Source organism: Petromyzon marinus, chromosome 10 (assembly GCF_048934315.1).
Source record: "Petromyzon marinus isolate PM22_M1 ecotype Great Lakes invasive population chromosome 10, UKy_Petmar_22M1.pri1.0, whole genome shotgun sequence".
NCBI classification, from domain to species: Eukaryota; Metazoa; Chordata; class Hyperoartia; order Petromyzontiformes; family Petromyzontidae; genus Petromyzon; species Petromyzon marinus.
The window spans coordinates 14,608,249-14,628,912 of record NC_133676.1 but is presented as its reverse complement, the minus strand read 5'-3'; the positions used below and the strand labels follow the sequence as shown (position 1 = coordinate 14,628,912).

At 41.4% G+C, this 20,664-nt stretch overlaps 1 protein-coding gene and 1 long non-coding RNA gene across 2 annotated transcripts in view; one reads left to right on the top strand and one right to left on the bottom strand.

The window, feature by feature from the left end:
- The window catches only part of LOC116940849 (uncharacterized), a 129,398-nt gene that overhangs the window by 62,107 nt on the left and 46,627 nt on the right, over positions 1-20,664 (bottom strand). The gene's annotated exons all lie outside the window — the stretch shown is intronic.
- The window catches only part of LOC116940850 (zinc finger E-box-binding homeobox 2-like), a 141,405-nt gene continuing 125,185 nt past the window's right edge, over positions 4,445-20,664 (top strand). Inside the window, exon 1 of the mRNA XM_032951120.2 lies at positions 4,445-4,561. The gene's annotated coding sequence lies outside the window, so the exon portion shown is untranslated. The remainder of the gene's footprint in view (positions 4,562-20,664) is intronic.

Sequence of the window (20,664 nt, the reverse complement as noted above, 5' to 3'; positions counted from 1 at the left end):
TATGTTGTATACATTTACATATGTAATCACAAACTGTATTTACACAATCCTGAACAAATGATCGTGTTCTGTTTGCTAATATCCTTGAGGCTAACTGACTCAAATTGGTGACGCAGAATGCTGCTGCTTCTATTGTACATGTGCGCAGAGAGATGGTGCCAATTTGAGCTGCAATTGTCGTATATTTCACCTCAGGTTATCTCAATTGAGAAGCTGAACATCAACGTTGAGATCATCCTGTACATTGTGTTGCTTGTTCTCTTTTTCTCCGAGCCGACCTTCTCTCCAAACAAATCGATTCGACATTTTCTGTATCTCAATTAAGGAAATAATCCGTTGTAAATGTGTTTTTTTCCTATAATAAAGTGTTTATAGAGACATAGGCAATCGGACACATATTTCATTAACCATATTGCTTGTTGTATGGTGTGTGGAGGATGCTTAATAGTGCGAATTGTAACCGTAACCCTACAGTCAAGCCTGAATCGAGGGATTTTCACAAATCTGCTGCAGCTGTGAATTGAAGGTGCACACGGCGTTTTGAGTTTTCGTAATCAGGATACAAGCCAGCACGCAGCAAACATGATTTACGGTAAATGTCACAGCAACCCAGCAATCTCTGATTTTAAAGAATAAAATAACTACATTTCACGATAACTTTAACCTGGCCTTGATATCCATCAGCAGATTAAGGCCCTTGTACTTACCATCCCGGAGATAAGCATGCAGGAAGAGGTTTGCGGTCTGGACTTGTAGGCTGGATTCCACTCTCACGAAGTAAACAAAGACTCCATGGCTCATTTTACCTCATCCACAGCGCACTTCTTGACCTCGTGGTGTATTCGTGCTGGCTGTGCCCTGAACCCAGTTTCAGCTGTAGAGGCAGTGACATATATGAGCCACCATATCAGACATAGACCTCTTAAAATGTTCAAGTGAAGACTTTAACGTCATACGAACAACACAATAGGATGCTTCAGTGAGGGAATAATTGCATTGCGTGCATTGTATTCAAGTTGGAAAACTTCGATGAGTCTCCAGAATGGTTTCTATTACAGAGGTACAAAAACAGGGATGCGGAATATCTGAAAGTGCCAGAAGACGGGAGAACTACAAGTAAGCGCTTTGTCGTAGATTCGTTTAAATCTAGACTGAAAACTCATTTCTTTAGAAAAGTTTTTTGTGTTTAGTTTGTTGTCCTTCCCCCATACCTCCGATTGGCACGGTTGGCTATGTACAGCGCCAAATAAGTTCAACATACATACATATGTAGTGACTGTCTTGGAGACGTAACTTCTTGGAGGCAATTCTTTAATGTAACACCGTGCACACTTTGTACACACTCTGTATCTCGCTTATACGCAACTCTACACTGGTTGCTGATACTGACGGCACTGAACTAAGACAGCCAACTATGTCTAGCAGCACAATATCCAGTGGAGACAGCAACGAAGGTACGAGCCGACAGTGGTGATGGCGACAATCTTCAGCAGCAACGACGACGGAGATCCCACTCCAAACGACAGCATCGAGGTCCCCTCCCGGGACCCTTCTTATACTGTTAGCGTGGCCTCACTCCGTCCCAGCCACACCCCCATTCTGGACGTGTCCCTTCCGTAACCTTTACCCTAGATCCCTCTCGGGTCTATCACGTGGCCTGCTGTCAGTCAGGGCTGCTACAAGCTGCAGATCTCCTTCCCTGCCAACAGCCAGCACTATGCTATTTAGTGACCAATTCTATGCCACTACATCACCCCCCCCCACCCTGTGAAAATAAAACAGCCGTCCTGGCTGACATCAATCACATCCATAATGGGGAGCACAAACGTGCCAACGCAACAACCCCAACGTGGCAATCACTTACACAACGGGGAGTTCCACAAAGCACAAAACGCGCCAACGCAACAACCCCAACATGGCAAACAACAACAAACCACAACAACAACAACAAACCCGCAAACACAACACTTCCAGCAAAAACTCGTAAGAATAACCCCAGTCCGCAAGGAAGAAAAAAACACCCGATTACCCCCAGCGTGCCACAGCCCACGAGCATCGGGAAGGAGTCAAAGTCAACTTCAAACAGCACTCCCGCCAAGTCCAGCATCCCGCTGCGGACGGCGAGAGGCATCACGCCCCCCCCACCTCGCCCCCGCAGCATCAACCTTCGGCATGCTTTGCTCCCAGCGGCCATGCGAGCGAACAGCCAAGGCAGAGTGCCCCAGTCGGACCACCCGAGCAAGGCGCAGGACGCCCTGAAGCTGCGTAAAAATGCAGTCCCGTCGCCTCCCGCTACCCCAAAATCACAGACGGGAGGCAGGCGCCCCCATAGAGGCAGCGCCCCCCACAGACCCCGCTGGTGGCGACTTGAAAAAGGCGGGAAGAATTTCCCGCTCGGGCGACAAAATGGCGGCCGCCCACGCGGGAACTCCGCAGTTTCTGCGCAGGTGCGGCGGCGAAAATGGAGTCGTCCGCCCGTTGTTCCCGCGCTGCATCATCGCCGGCAGGCGTCGCGGGTCCCAGCACTGGTGCAGTGGCGAAAATTGGGCCGTCCGCCCGCTATTGCCTTGGGCACACCACTTTCCAGAACAGCTAACTTAAAAATAGCACATCCTGGGAAAACCAGGACAGGTGGCCAATTCCTTCAATGTTTTTTTTATGTGGAAAAAGTTGGAATTATCACAGAAAGCCCTCACTGATGAGTGATAACACTCCATACGGATATATTGCAAACACCTACTCATTAAACTAGCTCCGACAGACACCTCATCGTTCTGCAGGTGGGTGTCTCATACACATGATTCACCAATGCTGCATCATTATAATCCAAAGTCATTTCACTGCTGGGTGATGAAGGCCTTCTCAATCTACCACAAAACATCTCACGATCTTGAAATATTATAAACCAGCTAGCGCCGCACGCGATTTGATTCTATCTCCTCGGTGGTGGTTGCTTAGATGCCACTAACCCTGACATTTTGCTGTAGTTGCTAATTATACGTTCCTGGATGGACCCTAGGAGATGGAGCGATGAAATCAGTTGGTGAATAGGTGTTAAGTGCACTATTACATCACAAAATTGTGAGAGCCTATGGTCGTGAGCTTTGTACCCAAAGGATGAGATCACGGGTACAAGGGGCCAAAATAAGGTTTCTCTGCAGCGTTGCCAGGCTCACTCTCCGTGATCAGGTGAGGAGCTCTGTAATCCGGGAGATCCCCAGAGTCGAGTTGCTGCTCCTCCGAGAGGAGTTAGTTGAGGCGATTCAGGCACCTTGTAAGGATGCCCCCTGATAGACTCCCCCTGGAACTCTACCAGGCAGAAGTACGTCCCACTGGGTTAAGACCCCAGGGCTGGCCCAGGACATGCTGCTGGCGGGAATATGTCACTTGGCTGGCCTGGGAACGCATGGGAATTCCCCAGGAAGAGTGAGAGTATGTGTATAGTAGTATATAGTAGTAGAGTGTATAGTAGTGTATCGTGGTGTAGCAGTGTATAGTATAGTAGTGCTAGGGTCTGTCACCAGGGAACGGGAGGTCTGAACCGTCATACCCAACATGCTGCTGCCGCGACCCTCACCAGAAAAAGCAGATTGAAAAACGAGTGAAACGAACGAAGATTGTGAGATATAGTGGCAGATTTGGGGCAGTGGATTGACCAATGCCTATAATGACGATGATGGCGTATATTATTCAAGTACCCACGAATCTAAACTAAAACTATAAAATTATTTGTATTTTACAAGGTAAGACATATTGAGATATATAACTCTTTTTCAGAAGTGATCTGGCCACAATTGATAGCTCAACGAAGTGTCTTATCTTGTGGAAATTTATATCAGCCAAATACTCAAAACACGTGTTTCTATATGTGGAGTGAAAAACCGGAAGATCCAGGGAAAAATCCACGTGACCACGGGGAGAACGTGCAAACTCCAGACATACAGGGGTCAGGGTTGGGATTTAACCCACGACCTCCTGTATAAGAGGCGTGGTAGTTAACATCTCACCACCGTGGATCAGAAATCCATGTAACAATGGACAATACCAGAACTATTTACGTGCTGCATTCCTTATTTATTCATGCCAATTACTCGAGAAGGTAGCAGATGGAACTGTTTGTAAAGTGGAGCAATATATATTCCAATGGCATGCCTCTGAATGAAGCTATATCAACTAACCAGTATCACATCGCTCTCTGGTCCAAAAGCCATATTGGAAAACTGCACAGCCTTTTACGATGAAGTAACACTCAGATTTATTTATAGTAAGAAATGTGCCGTCCAAATTCCATGGCGGTTAAATCTAGTCAAGCGAGCGACAATAACTGTGTAAAGTGGAAATTAACATTGTAATTGGCTTAATTGGCTCATAAGACAGCCCTGAAGCAAGGAAAAAAGTGTAATTTAATAATTCTTGTTTGAATGATGAAACTGTGCACAATCTCGTGGTAAACTGAGTTGTTTCTCTCTTCCTGTTCAGCCATTTTACAAAGGTCGCTGGGTCCACAAACTTCTGGCAGCAGTAACAGTCCTCTGCTGTGGCAGTGACATCCCATCTGTTGGTGAGCTTTTTGTGTCATTCCTCTCCGTTCTCACGTCTCATCCACTCAATCAGTCCATATGTTATTCTCGGTTATCCTAAGCCTCTGTTACCTTCCACCAATGTTGAGGATCAATATATATTTTAAACGCAATGAGAATACAAATATTAAATGTCAGCCCGTTATCAATCCACTGCTTGATGAAGTCCTCCACAAACTGTGTTCACCATATTCTTGGTTCTTTCAGTAAAGTCACGTAGATAGAAAACAAAAATTAAAAGCAAAAAAAAACACCTGAAGAAGACCGCTTGTGTTGCGATCGAAACGTCGTGGGTTTTTTGCTTTTAATTTTGATTTTTGTTTTCTATATAGGTGACTTCACCGAAAGAACCAAGAATATGAATTCCTGCAGTCACGAAAGTTTTAAGACTGTGTTCACCATGTTGATGAGCTACCATCACGTGTGGCCAGATCACCGATGAAACAGAGCTCATTGCTCAGTGGGCTTTAGCTTGTAAAATACAAATTTTATTAGCGCAATATTGTTGGTTTGCTTGTATTTTAATTGCTAATGTCTTTGTAGCTTTCTTTATCAGGTTCATCTAACATTCCCTGGGGTTCAATCCCATTGGAAGTTATCATGACTATGTCATCAGAAAATTTGGAGATGGGTAATGTTTTTTTCCATTTATGTTCATGCATTTTTCTATAATCTGTCTTTTTCAGAAACAAATCTAATATCGCTGTGGATAACATTGTCTAAAATTTGTGACCTTGTCTCACTGATACTATTTTCATTTAATCCCAGTGTGTGTTCCATTTTTGTAAAACATTATTGAAAAATATATACACTATTGTTTATCAAGTATTTTTTATTATTTTATTTTTAATTCCACATCCTCACTCACATTGCGACATCGTGATGTTCTGGAAGGCATTACGAGGGGCATTGACGATATCAGGCAAACCGGACTCATCAGAGCAGGCGGTGGGAGGGGGGGGGGGCTCAAGGTTTTTGTATATCTACCTTTCATTTTGTGAGAATAATTTTTCGTGTTCTACAAAGGCAATGGTATTTGAAATAAATGTGTCATTTTCAGACTCGGATGCATAGTCATACCTGTCAACCCCTTATCAGTGCCTACCTTATTACAGACCAATTCAGACCTTATTGGTCACCCCGTGCCCCTTATACATCTCAACGTTCATCCTACAAAGTTCCTTCACAAGGGAGAAACGCAAACAATTAGACAAAAAAAATGTTTGGTCCGAATAGCAACTGCTGTACGCCGTATGGACCAGAAAAATAAATGTCCCTGTACAAGATTACGGGTACACCATATGGGTTGATAGCTATGCATAGTTACGTGTGGTCGATGGGAGATCATCCTTTCCAAGACCGTACTTGCTCCTGTGGTTGGTTGGCCTCTACATTTGCCGTTATTATATACTCAGTGATCTTCCTGAAAAAAAGAATATACTTGTAATAAGAGTCCGATGGGTCTCTAGACATCGTGCTGTTCGCAGCAGACATCGCGGCTATCGCGATTTTCACCTGAAGACGGGCGCTTGTGTTGCGTTCGAAATGTCATGATTTATTTTGTTTTATTTCTACCTACGTGACTTTACCGAAAAAAACAAAGAGTATAGGGTCTCTAGTTCTTCATTTCTGTGTAAACGTTTAGTGAACACGTTCATCTCAGTTGTAGCGAAGGAGGTCCCAGATGTCACACTTGAAGAAGTAAAACTCCGTCCTTTGTAGAATAAAAAAGGGGGGAAACTTATGGACCAGATGGTATAACTGTGAGCGTAATTCAAGAAGTGGGACCAATTGCCAAAAAGATACAGCGTAAAGGTGCAGCTGTGGGATTGATTGCTCATGCCACTGCAGGTTGAAGGGTCTCTCCTACAAGTATCTCAAGACATTGCTTGTTGAGTGTTTTTGGCCTATTCTCCTATGCTGGCCAGAGACATTGGAAGAGGTGAGAGCACCAAACTTTGCAATTGTTGCAAAGGTACCACAAATAAATTCTGGAAAAGGAGTGGAAAACAAAGTAACGTATTATAAGTAATACTAAAGCCAGCGGTTATGTTTTATTTATTTAATCTTTATCAGCTCCGTTTCGTCAGCTATATCTAATTGGTGAAGAGGGGAGGATCTTATCATACACATGAACAATACACATAATTCATTGATCTAGCCAAACGCTAATCCACATGGTTGATTAAACCAGGAGAAAGAACTAAATCATGTGAATAAATATTATATTCATCGTCTTGGTTCTTTCGGTAAAGTCACGTAGAATGGAAATAAAATAATAAAAATAAAACATAATAAAAAATAAAATTCTCATGACGTTTCGGCCACAACACAAGTAGCCTTCTTCAGGTGAAGGAACATAACTGTCGGGACGACCGCACTTCACCTGAAGAAGGCTATTTGTGTTGTGGCCGAACGTCGTGAGAATTTTATTTTTTATTATGTTTTATTTCTATTATTTTATTTCCATTCTACGTGACTTTACCGAAAGAACCAAGAAGATGAATCCCTGCAGTCACGAAAGCTTTAAATCGAAATATTATATTAATACTGTACTTGCAGAAGTAACTTGTACTCAATGATTTCTGATTTATTTTACTCGTAAAATTGATGATTAATACGGATTTGTACATAAATCGGTGAATTCCCGACTGGTACCGCTGAGAGGAAATCACATGCTTGTGTACGTACTGTATGTTTAACTTTTTTTGCACCGTACGTAGCCAACCGTGCTAACCGTAGGTCTAGACATAACTGTGCCATTCCCTAGCTCATCGTTCATCCCAGAACATCGGGGTCAACTCAGTCATTGACTGGGACTTGATTGAAGAATTGATGACAACGAAATACTGGTGTGCCAATTAAAAAAGTTCTGCTGCTACTGAGACATGAGCAATGTGAAGAAACTCTGAATTCACCCCCAAAATATATCCCAGAATAAACTTGTCTTCATTAATCCGTCAAACATTTGCATCTTCACTGGCATTGGCATCTGCTCCTTAGTCTCCTGCTAATGTCAATACTAATTTAGTTTTTTTATTGTTTTGTTCTTCCATTTTTGTTACTATTTTCTTACAGATTCTCAGCAACACCAAGAGCACTTTTCAGCCACGCAACCCTGATAGCAACGAGCAGCAGCAGCAGCTGTGTGCATCTGCTGATTAAAAATAATGCGTACAAAACTCTGCCAGAGGCATTTATTTGTTAATTCTATTTTTCCCATCCCTTGTTTTGCTATTTCTGGAAGGATAAACATCTGTAGTATCCCTGCCAGATCAGAAAGACAGCTTTCCTGTATAATTCCTCAATATGTTGAAAGCATTAAGGCAACCCTGACTCGAGGCAGCTGGCTTATTCTCATGGTTGAATGTGAACGTTTTAATTTTGGGCTTACAAAGTGAACATTTAAAATGGAGTAAATGGTTGTCTCAATAAGGTTAATGACATTATGTTCCCTATAACTTTCATGTTATGAAAATGTTTACATTTATGCACCTTTTGCCATTGTTATTTTATGATCTGGAGTTGTCTGTCTACTCATTGCGTTGCGCTCTTTAATACGAGGACTAATGATAAACATTAATTCATTGTCAAAATATATTCTCAATTTACAACAAAATTTAAATATTCATTTCATCCGAAATATACAGTATGCTGATGTGAAGTGGTGGCTCATTGTTTGACGCGCTGCACTACTAGATCCTGTGCACGGAGTTTTATTTCCAGCCACGGCTAACATCAGTGGCGAGTGATGGCTGAACTGATCCTGCCTCTCCCTATCAACAACCCACAATCCCCGGTGTGGTGAAGTATGGTCAAACAACCCCATCAACTGACAAAGGGCTGCAATAATGATACTTAAGTATATAAAATTAGATAGTAAAATACACTTATAAGCGTTTACCTTTAAAAGTGTTATTAAGCATTTTTTGGGGGTATTATATTTAGTTATTTATATTATGGCTTTTTTGTATGACACACACACAGACAAGAACGTTTGTACATATCTGGAGGGGGATAAAGTACATTGCATTGAAGTGATTAAGTTCTGGGAACAATTACATAACAAAACAACAAGCAGGTCACTCAGACAAAACATTGACTCAATAAACCTTCCTGTGGGGCACGTACGATGATTTACAGTCATTAAACAAGATATTCGGCACACAGGTTAATGAATAAACCGCCTCGAATTCAATAACCCGTGACCGGAGGGGAAAACACGTGTAATGATATAAAATAGCCACATTAGGAGCTATGGCCAAAACATCTAGGACACGGGTTGACCTCATGCCTCTTCCATCAGTACGCAACTTATACTTTTGCGTCACATCTTTCTCAGTTATTCTCCTAAGTAGTTGATGTTAAGCGACGCAGTTCTCACGTAAGTACTGTAATGGTCGATGTCAACAGCGTCGCTGTTCTGTGCAGCATGCTCAGGTGTGGGGCATTAGTTATGCGAGCATTCATAGTGTGCGCTGTCGTTAATATGCTTCATAACATTCATTTAAACACTTGCGCTTGAAGTTTTTTTTATTTAAAAGTTTAATGCGAGTTTTGGTTTTATATTATCCGAAACAATTACGTAACGTGAAGTCCAAGATCTGCTTTTCAAATTGCTTAGTGCACACTAAAGAATGATCAGCAAGTATTAATGAAGCATTTGCATGATTTATATATATCCATAATTTAGTCGTGTTGAAGATGTAGTTGCTGTCAAAGTAGAAAAATGGCCGAGCAATGGAAAGTGCGCTCGCTTAACTTCTTTAGAGAAATTTTGATTTAAAGCTTTCGTGACTGCAGGGATTCATATTCTTGGTTCTTTCGGTAAAGTCGCGTAGAAGGGAAACAATAAAATAATAAACATATAAAACAATAAAATTCTCACGTCGTTTTTTCGACTGCGACACAAGCAATCACCGTGTTTAGTTTGTAGTCCTTGGCACGGTCGGCTGCGCACAGTGAGAAAGAAGTTCAACACGCATACATACATACAACCATTCGTCCCTCTGTGAGCCGGTGACCCGAGTATGACTCCCAGCCACGGCTAACATCTGTGGCGAGTGATATCTGAATTGCTCCTGCCCACTGCCGTCCGGACCCCCACCCCGCATTGCAGCTTCACTGACTAACCGATATTTATCAGTGTGAAGTACGGTCAAACAGCCCACAAAATTACTGACGGCAGCATTGGGAGCTCTTGATCCGGGAGTGGATTGACAAAGGGCTGTGCATGATCAATAATGTGACGATAGATAATAAAGTCACTTAACCGACAACTCACATTTGAGTTAATGAACGTGGCCTCACAGTATGTCATGATTAACGGCACAACAGGGCCGTATTGAAATCCACAAACATTGTACGTGTACACAAGTGTACGCTCGTAATATGTCTCTGCCAGGCTTAAACTTTTAATAGCCTTATTATAATCTACAGTTATTAACTTTATTTCCATTATCTTATATGAAGTAAGCCATACTGAATACTGCATGTACACTGCGTGTTTATAATTGACAATTTACCGTAATTACAACAAAATATCTGTTTGAGTTCCGTCTGCTAAATATTAATTTTGAATTTAGCAATGACTTATTTTCACATTCAAAATGACACACGTTGGCAAGATATAATATTCTCCTCACATAGCGTACGTGCAAAGAACACGGTGTGTGTTCCTCTCTTCACCACAGTGTATCATTCTCCTCGGGGTCTGCAACTAAATACAGTCCGTTTGATTTATTATATTATGAATAATTTATTTTGTTTTGTAATTGCAAGAGACCTCACTAAATCGTCACGAAACCCTGTCAATGTATCAAGCATGAACTGCTCTCGATTCGAAAGGGTTCGTAAAAGTTATTTTATTTGTAATCTCAAACAACATTCCACTGTTTGTTCATGCAACTTGCCATGTATTTTCTATAATATCGTATATTAATTTTAGCTAATTATTCAGTTCAGAGATATGTTTTTATATTTTATGTTCTCGGTAATGGTTTCTGTATGCGTAGAGTGGGGGCTTAATTGAAATCGGAAGAAACTATTTTCACTGATCACAAGTCAACTCCCCATATGGGCAAGACTTCTAAAACAAGATTTTACATCTCTCAAAGGGGTTTTTCACCAAGTTCCAAATGCAATTAAAGTACAGAGGTCATAACAACCGATTCTGACAGTGGCACAATGCACCTTGCCATTGCTTTCTTACTCCTAATGGTTCCATAGCAACCGCACGAATTGTAATGCTGCAACTTTATGAGTAACATTCCATGTCATATATGGAAAACGTACATTTTGACGTAAGTTTTTTTTTTACTATGACTGACACAGCATGGGGAGGTGTGGTGGGGTGGGGTGTGTCCTCTTTGGAAGACTAGGCCAAATGCCCTATAGCAGAAGACGACATTCCACCAGCAATGAAGCGCTCTAATGCGTAGACGTCTAAAAGCGAAATATGCCGGTGATATTTCAGTCTGATAAAGACTTTTCACATCTCCACCAAACAGGTATATGCGTAATCACATATGCAAAGTAAATTACCCCTCACCAAAATCGACGCACAACAGCAAGACAGATCCGCCACACAGCTTGTCGCTCGGCATGATACGCACAATAAAACAATATTAGGCGCACTGTGCTTGGCAGAAATGTAAAAAAAGCAATCCACATAAATATAAATAAATATATAACGTGCAATAAACCCGCCCCCCCCCCCAAACAAAAATAACAAAACATGAAATATAACAATAGGAGGCTATTATCAGCAGTCTTAATGTACGGGAGGTGGGGAGTCGGTGTGGCACGACCTAGCACAGCAGGCTAATCAGTATGGCTCAACACGCATATTAACATCTGATCATTAATATGCGCGTTACAGTAATGAGGGTTGAAACCCGAGTGATGGAGGCGTCCCAGAGGCTTCATGAGCGAAGAAGAACCAGCAGTGAGAGAGAAAGAGGGAAATTACATCCAGAATGTGGATACATGGTTTAAAAGTGCTAAGAAAAGCTGTATAACAAGCAAAACAAGCGCAGTAAAACCTTGGATTGCGAGCATAATTCGTTCCGGAAACGTGTTTGTAATCCAAAGCACTCGTATATCAAAGCACTCGTATATCAGTTGTGATCACGTGACGCTCGGCAGACAAAGCGTACACGTACTACTCGTATTGCAAGACCTCGCTCGTTTATCAAATTAATATTCATTTCAAATTTTTGCTCGTCTTGCCTAACACTCGCAGACCAAGTTACTCGCAATCCAAGCTTTTACTGTATACTCATGTTGCACCCACGAAAATGAAGGACGTGGCCAGGTGCTCCAAATCGAGGGCAACAGCACCACGTGGTGTCACACACAGCGATCCTTAACCGAGTCGCCATGAACCACGTGACTCGAGTCGCCATGAACCACGTGACTGGTGTACAAGTCCGTTTAATCAATAACCCTGCCAGCCACCCACAGGCCCAAATCAGTTATCGCATTCTGGTGTACACACGTGCATTGATGTACTGCATAGCACATAAGGACTTTCACAAAATCACACTTAACTCCGTTGATTCCTAATGTGCCACACTCAGATGCATATGCGCCGTGTGTTTTTTTTGCCTGTGAGTGCGTGAGGAAGAGATAAAAAAAGAGCAGGGGAGAGTTAGAAAGATGGGTGGACACTATAAGTTATAAGAGAGATTAAAAAAAAGAGTGAGTGAGAGAGCGAGTGAGACAGACAGATGGACAGACAGACAGGCAGGAGTGGGAGGGAAGAGGATGGGAGGTAGCAGCGAGATAGTGAGCACTAGGCGAAGCGGCATGCTAATCAGCTGTTCTTTCCTGTCCCCAAGGCATCCACATTCTTGCTGTTTTAACCCTTTTTCTTGCATCCATTACTATCATACTTTGGCCAATTCCTAAAACTGTGTTGTTCCAACATTGTTGCGGCTAGCTTTGGACAGTCTTTCCCTTTGAATTCACAGATAACCACTTTCCAAGGGCCACTTTGAATGCTTAAGCGTTTTTATGTGTGTGTACACACATTTGCACACCACGAGGTATGCATATCGTTCTCATGCTACAAATCTGTTCACTTTAAAAGTAAATTCAACCCTGAGGAATCAGTGTAAAGTAAATGTAAACAAATAGTAATTCGCAAAATGTATTGCTGTTATAAAAAATATATATATCTATAGTATTATTATAGTATTATTAAGAAGAGGGGCATTATTTGTTGTGGTTTTAACCAGTTACGCCGTCCAACTAAATGACGTACCTTACACGCTTTTTGGAAATAATGAAAATCAACGTCAACATGATAATTATTGCATTCATAATAACAAAACATGTCTTGATAAAAGTTTGGATTTGTGAAATAATTCCTAGTGTGTGATTTTTGTCCACACAAATATGCAAATATTAGTCGACTGAGGTTGGATTCAAACCAATACTCTCTCAAGTGCAATATGTGAATATACACATCAATCATCGCCATATACACAATATATACACCATATATACACCATATACCCACAATATATACACAATAAACACAATGACGAAGTGCTATATGTAAATATACACAATAACCAGACACTAACCCAATCAACCTCATGTGAATGTATGCCGTCAATTAGAAGCAATTAATATTTTTACAATAAATTAAACTTGTATTAGAATAGGTTTCCCCCCCCCCCCTTTTTATGGCAAAAAATACACCTTTTACAAGGACTCATGTCTGCATTAACCACAACACTTGTGATCAGAATGCAAACAAAAAACGTACTCTGATAATATATGCATTGACTTTGAAACTGATTGGTCCACACCAGAGACAGCTTTCTTTTGAGCCTCGTCTCAAAACGGTGTTAGACCAGAGGACGCCAAAAGGCGTACACAGCCCAAAGACAATGCCACTATCAGAGTAATGAGAGCTCGGGGTGAGCATCTTGTATTGTTTTCTGCATTTGCCAAAACTGCTTTTGTGTACACTGTGTTGCAGTCATCTGTCTTTGACAGGATTTTTAATTACACAATTTCATCTTTAACAATTTTCAAATAACGTCTTTCAATTTGAAATAAAAACCGTCTTTGACTTAGACATTCTTATTGCAGCATTTGCGAAAAAATGGTTATTTCTACTATTAAAGTATTGAACCGTTCCAGGAACATATGAAGTCAAGTTCCATGAGATATATAATATTCATCATGACTCGCGAAAACGCGCCACGTATATTTTACGGTATAATTTGTTTTTGTGACACTTGTAAAGCATAATTTTGTCCGTATATTTTTTCATCATGTGTTTAGATAGGTTTAACTAAAAGTTTAAAATTAATAAAGCTCAACCATCACACCATATATGCAGTGTGATTTGTTTTCGCAAAAAAAAACTTCATACTTAAAATCATGTCATTGCCACAGAAAAGGCAATGCATATTGAAGATGTACTGGGAAGATAATCTGTTTTATATATGTTTATTTACATTGAAATTCAAATAAAATTTAAAACATAATTTAATTGCTAGAATAAGCACACGAGGGGCTATTTTCCTACAACCCTTATTTGTGGAGTAATCTGGACTTGGTGGAAACCCAAGTTAATCAGACCAGTTCCAAAACTGTCCCCGTTCTATCCCCATGGATTTAGCATAAAAGCAAATTGTCAGTTCCCCAGCAATGGAATTACAGCAATAAACACAGAACCTAATAAGCAAGAATTGTACAATCAGTATGGTTTGTCTCAATGTGCTTTCATAGCAGGTTGGCGTGATATATAAAATTGGCCTTTTCTTCTATTGTACGTGTCTAAGCTGCCTGCCGTGTGTTTGTAATTCTCTTACCAATTCTGTTACCATAGAATTTCCAAAATACTTCTAAGTGAAGTCACATGCTCAGATACCTCCAACCTTTAACCCCACATCCTGGTGTTTTGTGTAAGTACCTTAAATGCTTTTATGGCATTTCTAAAGTGTGAAATATGTATTGTGCAGATCACTTATTCGTGAATTTGTCATATTGTCATGAGTTTGTTTCAGGATTGTCTGCCGCACTGCAGACGACAAGGATTGGCTCGAGTTGGTAATTGAAAGTGATTGAAAAACAGTTTTAATAGCAAACTATTTTTTGTTTTTATAATAGTTCATTGACCTTGCTCGTTGGGAAGATGTTTTAAAATAAAGAAGATATCATGGTGCACTTGCAAACATGCCTATATCAGACTGGGGGACAGAAAAATAAATATATATGAAATTAAAAATAATCCAGCCCAAAACTAGCCTTTAGGCATCAACCCTTACAGAGATTTTACCTCTAGCTTTTAAGTTCGTGCATTTGGCTCGTAATTTTTCTTCTCAGTGCAAGCAGATGCAACTCAGTGGCAGTCATTTCAAGTGTTGTGGCAGCTGAATAAGAGAAATGGTTTCAGGCGAGCTGCTTATGAAAGGTTCAAATGGCAGCGAGAATAAACTGTGGCGTAAATAAATAAATATTGAGCCGTTCTATTCCTACCGGTGCTGTAATTTACAACATTTTCTTTTCAAAATAGGCCCAGGTGTACTGTGCATACACATATGGCTACAAACGCACCATCCGTGTCCCAATTAGTGGCCGCACATGATATATGTCAGCTAAAGTCTTCACAGTAAGACACCATTAAACTTGTCTTAAAATTCTAGAAATAAATAAGCCTTGTATTATTCCGAATCACAATGCGTAACCATTGTGTAAAACAACACGGTGCTATCAAGATGATGTCAAAGGGCCGGTGACTCCATAGTCTAACAAGCGTGCAGTGATGCTGATCTCCATTGACAGCCCTGAACTGGTTGTGGAAATTCCATATTCTGGTGGTAGAGCCTTTCTAGTCGTATTGTACATTACGTGCACTTTTAGTTTATAAAAAAAGATCCGAAGGTGGCTGGTTAGCTCAGAGCTCAGAGGGCTGAGCTGGCTTCACTGATATCCTGGGCTGGAATACAGGGGGTTCTCAAGGATCGTGAGTTGATGGTCTCAGCCCAGTCACCAATAAATGCGCAAATAGATGCAATTAATTAGGTTAAATTCCAGCTCTGAAAATTTAACGTTGGTTTTCTTGTCATGGGACAAGAATTGTTGTTATATGGCATAGCGAGTGGGATTCGAGGTGGCTCTGTGACATCTACTTCTGTGGGCCACTCTCTAATACAATTTAGTGCACTGCTCTGTGAGAGATGCCATTCGTCTCATGAAATCAAGTTAGTTGTGCATTGGGGTTCAATTTGGGGGGGGAAAAACTATAATATAAAAGATCAAACATTTAATTGGGGGTTAGATTATGTATGATTTAAAATATATATTTGGTATCCTGTTTCCCACATCCAATATTATTTCTACCACTAAAAATTCTGTAACAGTGGCAGAAATTGTCATTGTTTGTCTTGAATAGAGGAGTAAGTATAGTGCAGTAAAGTGGATAAAGAGTAACAAAATCACTCAAGACTTTGCATTTAAGTCTCACAATTATTCCTTTGTGTTTATTATATATGTATTATATGTTCCCCCATAATATATAACTTATATTTCACTGACCAAAATATAAGAAAAACGAAATAGCAGAATAACATTACATTTATTTTTTAAGATCTTTTTGTTTTTTTGCGGTCCACGAGGGCCGTGACAACTCATGGCAATCGTGGACCGAGTGTAAATATGATGAAGTAAAAACAATAACCGTAGTTCACACACAGCTTGTTACACAAATGTGCAGAACATGAGCGGCGCTCAGGCTCCCGTGAGGGTCAGCCTCGTGGCAATGGGAGCAGGTGGAGAGAGTGTGCGGCATAATAAAGGGTTTAACAGGGTGCAGTGCACTACACGGAGGGTGCAACGGCCCTCGACGGCCAGTGTGACATTACACCGCTAATGGCTGACACGCGACCTTGTTGGGGAGGTTACCAGGCTCACGGTGAAAAATCCATCATTACATATGTATCACAAACAGGGGTGATTACAACGGGGGGGGGGGTGTTGATTTTTTGGATGTCGATTAAAACGTATGCACCCCCAAATCCACAACGACAAGAGTCGTCCTGAGCCGTCGCAAAGTGAAGGTGATGTCACCGTTGTGCATATGCCAGGTGAGGTCGACTTGTAGACCACGTGAAGTGACACAGGCCTAACTGGTAGATGGTCATTGGGAAAGAACCAGGTGTTTGGAGTCACACTAAACTAAACTATTTTATTTACCAGCTCTTTTTTGGAGGTGACCTGGCCACACATGATAGCTCAACAAAGTGGGTTATCATATGTGGGAATTTAGAGTAGCCAAATAATGCCAATACGTGTTTTCTAAACGTGGAGGGCAATACTGGAGGACCCATAGTAAAATCCACACGTCGTTGGAGAGAACATGCAAACTCCAAATATGGAGGCATCGTCAGAATACCAGGCGCAGGAGATAACATCTCACAGCACAAGCATCCACAGGCACAAAAATACTTAGAGACGTGAATAAAATGCGTGCACACGTCCGATTGTATTTGTTTATAGTCCACTGTGAAAAAAACCCTTTAATTTAACGTTCTTGTAAATTAGATGTAGGAATTTAATCAAACAATGTGTGTGAATCATTGTAACGAGATGTTACTCTTGCACTGCACACATTGAAAGCACAGGTGGGATACTGTCTACCGTATCTCTCATGATTGTAAGCGGCACTATTTTTCCCCAATTATTTAAGGGCAAAAGTTGAGAGTGGATCTTATAATCTGGTGTGTGGCTCTCAAACCTGACGCCTAAACATACAGGTTACAATTGTGCTCAACTTCCAATCTAGAGATGTCACTCAATTCACTGCATGGATTGTCGCAGTAATGTATGCAAACTCAATGTAAAAGATATCATACATGTGCGGACAGAATTGAGTTCTCCTTATACTGCATATGCTTTTACTGTTACTGTAACTATTCTGAGACTAGCGGCTAGCATTGTGCATTGTCTGTAAGACAACACAATGTGGGCATGGTATATCATACTGGGGACCATAATTCTCATATTATGTGAAATGTTAACGTACATTTGTTGCATTTGTCCATACTGTGTTGTATTTACCCAAAAAAGTGTGTATGAACTCCGATCATTCTCGCAGTGGCTTTTGGTTCGTGAATGAACAAAGGTGGTCGCTGCATCACGTGCTTTCCGGTTCGCTTATGCGGCTGTCTGGAACGTTCTTCTTTCCAATATTAGGAAGCCACTGGAGCTATACACTTTTAAATTATCTAGATTGAAAACGAATTTCTTTAGAACTGCTTTTTGCGTTTAGATTGTTGTCCTCCACACCTCCGATTAGCACGGTTGGCTATGTACGGTGGAAATATTGTTCAACATACATACATATATATTTTAATCCGAAGAAGGCAGTAACAGTTTTATGCATGTGAAAAGACAACTTAAAATTCTTAATTTTACAATCGCTATCCAATCCCACAAACATTGGAACTCTCTCCGTGTGAATGTACTGATACGAGTTTAATAAAACCACATTTCATTGAATGCCCGCTTGTGCATCACAGAGACCCGGCACTTATTAGTATTTGAGTATATGCCGTGCACACATTTCCTGGTTCCCTAATTAAAGTTAGTTTCATATTATCCAGGGTGCTGCCCTTAAACCATATATCTACTTAACGTGATAGGGAAATCCTGCTTTTAAAAAAAATAGTGTATGCAATAAAATCTACTTGATGTATGACATCGCTATAGCATACATAAACCTGTGCTCAATTGTCAGCACGAGCGAGGCGTCTGAGAATATACCCAGCATTGGTGTTGGTTTAAGTCGAGTGTTAAATCTCATTATTGTGATGCATTTTAACGTCTCAAGAGCATGTTACGAAGCCTTGTTTCATTACTAATGGTTCCTTGCTGCAATCCATTAACACCTTTCATTGTTAACCCCTCTTCTGCCGCATAAACATTGCCGTGGCTTTCCGTTTTTTATCACAGCTGTTGATCTCTGAAATGCATCATCCTTTGCAATGACCCTCTCCAATTTCCCATTTTGATAACCACTCACAAGGATTCACTCATACATAAGCTTTGTACATATGCAACGTTTCACTCGCATATGTGTGCTTTTAGTGTGCACATGCCACTAAGTACGAGGGGAAATAAATGTCAGTTTTGATACTCAAGCCTAAAACACACGGAACAAGTAAACATTTTTATATATACACTTGATATGTAAAAAAACACTTACAAAATGGAAATAAGAGACTTACCAACATTATATAGGAATGCATTCAAGGTAATACACTATAATATGCTGTTTTTTTATAACTAAAATGTCAAATTACAAAACAATCCGAAAAATAATATCTTTCATGTTATCAAACTAATCATGTAACCTATGTTCAAAAAAATGTTGAGTTAGTTTGAAAAATACAATAATTTCATACTTTCTCTTGTATTTATTTTGGAAGAGCCAAAACCCCTTCAAATACCCGATACTTGAGTGCCTAAGAGCATATCCTCATCCAGGCATGCGGCAGCAAAGTGGCATTTCATCATCCACAATGGGATCTTCAGAGAGATACTGGGCTTTGAAAGGCAGCACCAGGGAGCTCTAAACATATATAGAGATCCATATGTTTGTTTAAAAGATAGCACACCTAGTTAGTAGATCCGAAGGGGAGAGGTAAATGGAGGTTCATGCAGCCTGCATGCTGTGGTTAATGCTGTTAGGTTGAGCTAAAGGACCTTTTTAGCAAAGGATATGGAGGTATTAACAACAGGCAGCCAGAGCCAATTTGGCAAAAAATGGAAGCAGCCAAGGTTTGAACTCTTTTCCTGCCCGCACCCTGATAATCAGCCACTTTACTTTTTTTTGTGTAGAGACACTGTAACAACATTGCACTCAGTGGCTGCGCGAATGGCGCAAGGAACGCCCGCCCTTGCAATGAAAACCCTTGCGGTGGCGGATGCATAATGTTAAGGTTAAACACAGGCCGGTTGTTTTACATACACTTATCAGGAAAGATTAGGTGCCAAGCAAGGCTTTGGAAAAGCTTGGCAGCCGGCCGCTCAAAAAACGCAACAAACCCGCCTCCCCCTCCTACCTCGCTTTGCAAAGTGCGAATTAAGAAATAAATAAAAATGTGCTTTTCAGAGCCAGGAAAACGTTACGTGTGCCTCGCCAGATTCTGTTTGGGGTGTGTGTGCGTGTGGAGGGGGGGGGGGCGGTCAATGTGGGGCGATTGAAGCAAAAGCCACACTTTTTATTTTGGGAGGGGGCGCGGTGTGGCAGAGGCTGCCGCCGTGCGGTTTGCGTTGAGATGTTTGGGTTCGCGCGGGCAGGACGCGAGAGGCGCGCTTCTTCAGAGAGGCGCGCTTCTTCAGAGAGACGCGTGGTCACGCGGCCGCCTCGATCCAAACCGCGTTGGCAAATCGAAAGGGCCCGGAGCCCGCGAAATGCAAAACGCGCGGTGGATGTTGCAAGTGCGCTTTGTGGTAAACCTGGGCCCATGGGTGTGCGTCGAAAGTGGGTTTTTTTTCTCTCTATCTCTCTCTCTTTCTCTTCCACAACGTGGGGGGGCCTGGGAAGGCAAACAAATTGGAGTGGGGTGGGGGGGTGAAATGACCCACTGTATAGCCACTCTTAATTTAAAACAACAACAGCAAAAGAGCATGGCCACATTTCAAAGAGAAAAGACGAAAAAAGAATGCCCCGTACACTCGCAGCGCGAAGCTATTATTACTAAGCAAACTTATTTCGGGAAAGTGCTTTGAATATATATACACGCGCGCGCGAACCTTGTTTAGTGCTGTAGAGTTTTCCCCATGCGAGAGAACGTACCCATGTTCTCTCGCATGGGGAAAACTCATGTTCTCTGCCCATTTTGGTTCTGCCAACTCTGGAGTGCTGACCATATAACGCCGTGGTATGTTCACAATTAAAAATTGTTGGCAGGGACAATGCCTGGTTACCTCACCGGCTACGGTAATTCAGCGTTTGACCAGAGTCAAATGCAGGGGGACCATTGCGTACTCTATAGACTGCAAAAGTTGATGAGCTTGTTCTAGTTGGCAGCGTGTGTGGTTAGCATCTCTTTGTTGA